The 5,766-nt window shown below is 40.8% G+C and overlaps 1 long non-coding RNA gene across 1 annotated transcript; it reads left to right on the top strand.

Moving 5' to 3' along the window:
- Positions 1-1,942, top strand: LOC132954411 (uncharacterized). Its single transcript, XR_009665758.1, has 5 exons — positions 1-87; positions 782-900; positions 1,120-1,148; positions 1,180-1,385; positions 1,813-1,942. It is a non-coding gene; the product is annotated as an uncharacterized LOC132954411 (long non-coding RNA).
- The last annotated feature ends 3,824 nt before the right edge of the window (positions 1,943-5,766 follow it).

Here is a 5,766-nt window from a genome sequence, read left to right as displayed (position 1 = left end):
CATCTTCACCAATCTGACAACAGAGAGGAGGAACAAACACAACAACCTTTGCCACGAAGGCATGAGCACGACGTTTCAGTGTTGTAGGTATTTATTTTGCAGCCTTTTCAGGTGAAATATATGCTCATCGGGTAGCTTCATTGCATTGTTTATGTATATGCTAAGTGTGGAAACTGCAGCTAAATGCTTACCGGAGCAGAGACTGTGTGCTGCAGAACACCATGATAACTAACAACAAGAACATAGCAACAGTAACACACACCTTATGTTTGTATCAAGTCTTTTTATCAGAAAAACTCTCACTGTTATTGTGTTGAAAAATACGTTAGCCTCTTCCAATTTCACTGACTGGAGCTACCAGCATATTCCCCAAATCCAAAAATATATATCTTACTCGTGGCTTCACCAAGTTTGGCTTGATTACAATATGATTATTGGCCACAAATGTGTTCTGTGCAATAAATTTTTATTGTATTTACATTAGTACTGTACGTTGTTTATTGCAGCGACTCACCTTGTTCTGCATTGTATATCACCTCCTTGATGTGATTAATAATTCAATGAGCAATTGTAAGTATCAATGACATCATAGAGTTGACGCGACACAAATAAAAATTGATTGATTGATAGACTTCTATAGTTACTTTGACTACAAAAGCCCAGGTGATAATCACATGTTTCTTGGATCAATATTTCATGCAATAATGTTTCCTCCTCTGTCATTATTTTCCTTCTTATTGAACATTATTTCATTTTAATCAGTATCTTCTTCTTTCATCAGGAGAATGAATCTGCTGCCTGTTCCTTGTACCAAAAACATCCAGGACTGTTTAAACCCATATACACTTCAAAACATCCACAACATCTTCAGAGGAGAACATCACGGAGAACTGCAGAAGAGTATGTTCATTATAAATAATGATTTACATCAATCAAATTCATTCTAATCAAACAGTTTCACTATTTCAGAGGAATAAAAGTAAACAAGTGAGAAAATCATTTGTTGAAAGTTGTTTATTCTCAGTTTAGGTTAAAAAACATTTAAATGTGTAGAACTATACGTGTAAATATACAATGAGAAGTAACATTTTTACATCTAACTATATTGTCTCCATACAGGCTGTGCAGACACTTGGCAGCTCAGCTTTGTGAGCCGGTGCTGGGGACACAACTGCAGAGTGGTTATCCTGTCGTGTGTCGTCCTGAGGATTCGCCCCGAGTTTCTTGACCCAACTTGACAGTATGTTGGCTTACACCCGCCCCTTGACTACACCTGGACACGTGTCGAGCCACCCCTCCTTCTTTTGAGAGTCAGGTATTTTCTGCAGCTCCTCCATGAATGTTTCTGGTTCCTGAAACATCTCCTCCAACACCAGTGCAATCAAGTCCCAGAAAATATCCTGTAAAAAAGTAATTCAAGAACAAAAATCTATTTCATAATGTTTGGTTATTGCTAATTTTTTATTTTTTGGAAACGTTTACAAAGACTTTGAAGGTATATTTAAATAGGTATTTATAACTTTAAAAATCACTTTAAAGGTCTAAAAATAGACTGTGCTTTTGGGTTTAAAAAATAAAAGAATTTGTAACTCACTGTATGTTGTGTCTGTTTTTTTTTGGATTTGAGGAATGCCATCTTATAGACCAGCTACCCTGTAGAGGTTGTTGCTTTATTATGTTCAGCATGTTCATTGTTATGCATCACAGACAGCAACAAGCTACAATACAAAAAGCTAAAATCAGCAATCATGTAATGAAATCACAGTTTTCTGATATTCTTGGTCAGATTTCAGCAGTTGGACACTTTTTTAGGTGTGTGTGCGTACCTTTGCTTGTCCCTTAGTGTACCCCAGGCCAACTGTGTGTGGACTGATGACCCCTTTGGAGGTAGGTATGTCTGTGTGGCCTCTGAGACTTGTGGGGAGTCTGTCTGCCACCCAACCTCATCATGAAACCTTGGTACACTCGTTAGGATACTGGAGCTTGTAGTCTGTGTAATCTGCTGTGATGTACTCTGAAAAAAGAGACAGAAAAATTTTAAATTTAGCATAGCAATCTAACATGATTCAGAAATGCACTGTCTTCTTGTTCATAGATAAATAAGCACACCACACATAGCTTTCAAAACAAAGTGCCTGCTGCACACATCTTTACGTTTCTCGTGTTATTGAATAGCTTATATATATATATATATATATATATAGATATATATATATATATATATATATTAAGATTAAGATTAACTTTATTGTCCCAGTGGGAAATTTGTCTTGGACTTCACAGAGCTCTGATGCAGTAACAAAAAATAACAAAATACATTCATTTGTCGGTAAAACATGTCAGTTAAATAATCATAAAATGCCATACAAGTGAATTACTAAAACCATAAATATGTAATAGTTCTGAAAAGTGATAAACAGTGCAGGTACATCAACACATCTTCACACACACACTCACACCACCTCATACATGCACACGTATACACACACATTACAGCTTAGGTACTGTTGAGGGCTTTGATGGACAAGGGAACAAAGGTATTTCTGAAACGGTTGTTCCTCCCACGGGGTAACCTGTATCGTCGGCCTGAGGGGAGGAGCTGGTACTCAGGGTGAAGAACATGAGATGGGCCTGAGATTATTTTTTGTGCCTGTCTGATTATGGTTTGTTGAAAGATGTCTTGGAGGCTGGGGTGTTGATGAACTCCCATGATTTTCATGGCTGTCTTTGTGAGTCTGTTGATTTGGGCCTTTGACTGACCGGTCAAATTTCCAAACTATGCAGAGATACCATATCGTAGGAGGCTCTCTACTACTGCATGGGAGAAGAGAAGCTGCACTTCCCGGGACACACCAAAGGTCCTGAGTCTTCTCAGAAAGTGAAGCCTCTGCTGCACTCTGGAGCAGACACCTGGGACTTCCACACTAGTTTATTGTCTATGTGGATGCCAAGATATTTGTAGGACTCTACTTGTGTTATGGTGTGATCATGGATGACCACTGGTGAGTGGTCGCCAAGAGACCGAGGGTCGAACACCATCTCATTTGTTTTTTTTGTGTTGAGGAGGATATGGTGTTCGTCACACCACTGCACAAAGTTGCTGATTGTTGATGTATATGTGTGAATGTCCGAGTCTGTTTGCATAAGGCCCAGGATGGCTGTGTCATCGGAAAATTTAACATGTACGTTTCCACTGTTGCTGGTACACTGATTTGTGTAGAGAGTGAACAGCACTGGTGAGCTAACACACCCCTGGGGCGCTCCGGTGCTGATGGTTGTGAGCTCTGACACAGTTCTGTTCACTCTGACTTGCTGGGTGCGGTTAGTGAGAAATGAATGATACCATTTAATGATGAATGGATTGACCCTAAGCTGATTTAGCGTGTTAAGTAGAATGTGAGGCTGCAAGTTGTTAAACGCTGAACTAAAATCAACAAACAGTAATCTAGCGTAGGCCTTGGGATTCTCCAGATGTTTGGTGACCATGTGCACTAAGCTATTGATAGCGTCATCAGTACCTCTATGCTGTCTGTATGCAAATTGGTATAGGTCTAGCTGTGGGCCTACCTCCAACTTCAGCCTGCTCACCATAAGTTTTTCCATACATTTCATTACAACAGGAGTTAAAGCCACCGGTCTAAAATCATTACAGTCTTTAGGACATGGAATTTTTGGGATAGGTGTGATGACTGCCTTTTTCCACATTGCTGGTACAGTGTTTGTATCTACTGACCTCTGAAAGATGGGGCACCAAGCAGGTGTCAGTTCCTCTGCACACATCTTTAATAAGAACGCGGAAATGCCATCTGGCCCTGTGGCCTTGTTGACAGTGACACTTTTAAAAACATTTTCCACATCCTTGGGGTCGATTAAAATCCTATCTGCCCCGACAGTGGGAATGTTCTCCAAAACACTACTACACTCTGCTGAGAAATCTTGTTTATCAAACCTTTTGAAGAAAATGTTCAGTTCATTTGCTGTGGATAATTCATCCCCAGCATATAAAGATTTTTTAGTGGATTTCATGTTGGTCATAGTTTTCACAGAGTCCCATAATTTCCTGTTGTTCATGTTTTGTAGATTATCCTCCAGTGTTGCCCTGTGTTGTTGTTTTGCCTCTCTCAGTCTTTGGTTTAAGTCTGATTGTACTGCTCTTAGTTGTAGATGGTCCTTATTCTTGAATGCAAGTTTTTTCCTGTTGATACAGTCTCTTACCTCCTTTGTGATGTAAGGTTTACTGTTAGGGTAAACTTTTATTGTCTTTTTAGGGATCACAGAATCAATGCAGAAATGAATGTAGTCTGTGGTGACTTCTGTAACACAGTCTACATCATTCTCCTCAGAAAAAGTGTCCCATTCTGTGCATAAGAAGCAGCTTTTCAGTGTGTCAATACTCTCTTTAGTCCATACATTGACAGATTTAACAAGAGGCTTGCTGCTCTTAAGAGCTGTTTTGTAAGTGGGGATCAGATGGATAGTATTGTGGTCAGAATTTGCCAGAGGGGGTTTTGTGGAAGCTGAATATGCACCCTTGATATTTCCATAACGTTTGTCCAATGTTTTTCTCTTCCTGGTGTCGCATTTTATATATTGTTCAAAACCTGGGAGTGCAGTGTTCAGATTACAGTGGTTAAAATCTCCCATGATAAAGATGGGGGCGTTTGGTGTGCGTTGAAGCTGCTCTTGTACACAGTCCGCCACTTGAGAAGCTGCCCTGGATGCGTTACCGTCAGGGGGAACATAAACTGAACATATCAGAATATTTCCAAATTCCCGGGGCAGGTAGAAAGGTCTTAGGCTAACACACAGTAGTTCAACGTCCTTGTTGCAGACAGTTCCCCGAACTGTGTACTGCCTGCACCACTTGTCATTGACATACACACAGAGCCCGCCTCCTTTGCTCTTCCCGGAGTCCTCAGTTCTGTCAGCGCGGATATGGCTGAAACCTTCAATTTCAACCAAAGGCTTTGGTACATCTGATGTTAGCCACGTTTCAGTAATAGTCATTATGCAGGACTCACGGTATTCAAAGCAGGCTTTTGACAGTAGTCGGAGTTCGTCCAATTTGTTTCTCAGCGATCTGGCATTGCACAGGATCATAGATGGTAGTGGCGGCCGGCTTCCTCTCCTTCTCAGCCGCTGTCGGACGCCTCCTCTCCGGCCTCTTTTTCTCGCTCTCTGTCGGTGTGATGATCGTATCTCCTGAAGCAGGTCTTCTGTCATGAGTCTCTGTGGATTTGCATCATTGCGAAGAGACAGTAGCAGCTCTCGTGTGTATTGTATCACCAGATTTACTCCGGGGCAAAGTGTCGTTGCTCGGCAGCTGTTAAAAAGAGGATCGCGATTGCCACTAAAAGAGTCCAAAAGCACGTCATGTTCATTCCCGTTTTTGTCTTCATTCATCCATTCTCACAGAACGGTAGTCCAAAATGATCACATACAAAATACAAACATCTACAACAGCTCACTGGTGTCCGTGTCGCCGCAGGGCAGCGCCATCTTGTGAAGAAGGTTTCGGCACATATATATATATATATATATATGGGTTAACCCGTTCTTTTGCACTCAGTGCTATGATTAAACAACACCACCTGAACTCTGGCCGAGCTGTTTAGATCAGTTATCAATACTTTAGCAATGGTCCGGCTTACTACATCGATAAAAAATCACCACGTAACAAAGCAGTTTTACTCAGAGGTGGATAAGAGAGTAGAAAGAGGATAACAACAGCTATGTTAGCCAGGAAGTCAGCAGAGTCTTATAAAG

The sequence above is a fragment of the Labrus mixtus genome, chromosome 2 (assembly GCF_963584025.1).
Source record: "Labrus mixtus chromosome 2, fLabMix1.1, whole genome shotgun sequence".
Classification (NCBI taxonomy): domain Eukaryota; kingdom Metazoa; phylum Chordata; class Actinopteri; order Labriformes; family Labridae; genus Labrus; species Labrus mixtus.
This window is presented reverse-complemented; position numbering and strand designations above follow the sequence as displayed.